The sequence below is a fragment of the Pygoscelis adeliae genome, unplaced genomic scaffold (genome assembly GCF_000699105.1).
Source record: "Pygoscelis adeliae isolate BGI_AS28 unplaced genomic scaffold, ASM69910v1 Scaffold122, whole genome shotgun sequence".
Taxonomy (NCBI): Eukaryota; Metazoa; Chordata; class Aves; order Sphenisciformes; family Spheniscidae; genus Pygoscelis; species Pygoscelis adeliae.
Window position 1 is genome coordinate 6507676 of NW_008824358.1, and position 657 is coordinate 6508332.

Here is a 657-nt window from a genome sequence, read left to right on the forward strand (position 1 = left end):
CAAAGGATGCCGTGAACGCGAGGCTGGAGGAAAGCAGGAGTTTGGGAGCGGAGGCAGCAGCGGGTATCAGCTCACGCCACTGCCCGGTGGCACAGACGCGCTCCTGGGGCTGGGGCGTGTTTCGCATCCATCTCTGTGGCTTTTTTATGACTGTGAACAGAAACCGGTTCCCTCTGAGCAGCTCCAATTTCCTCCTCCCTGCCTACCAATCCCCCTTGGCTGCTGCTTTTGCTCGGCCGTGTGACATTCAGCCAGGGTGAGGAGCTGGGCTCTGCCGGCCGCAGCGGCCTGCCAGATGTTCTGGATGCCACTGGGCAGCTGTTTTGCAGCTGGGGGACGGTGGAGAGCAGCAGCAGCACTTTCTCAGCTGAAGAAGACCAGGAAATGACAGGGAATTTGCAGGGAAAGACTCACATGTTTTTACCAAGGAAAAAGGTCTGTGCCATGGGGCGCACTGACTCCTGCCATGTTACCGGGCAAGAAAACACACCCTTAAAGCTGGAAATATTATTAGCTTGACACAAAACCACAGTCAGAAAATATCTGCCCTAAGATCTGCTTTCTGTGGCAGGGCACTTGAACTATCAAACCAGGAGCGCTGCGGCTGAAAGCGGTCGGAGATGCTCTGCGAAGGAGCGGCGGTGGCGAGCGCCGAGG

The 657-nt window shown here is 56.8% G+C and overlaps 1 protein-coding gene across 1 annotated transcript in view; it reads left to right on the forward strand.

Moving 5' to 3' along the window:
- Positions 1-657, forward strand: part of MERTK (MER proto-oncogene, tyrosine kinase) — a gene marked incomplete at its 3' end in the record, with an annotated part of 23021 nt that overhangs the window by 9807 nt on the left and 12557 nt on the right. The window lies entirely within an intron of this gene.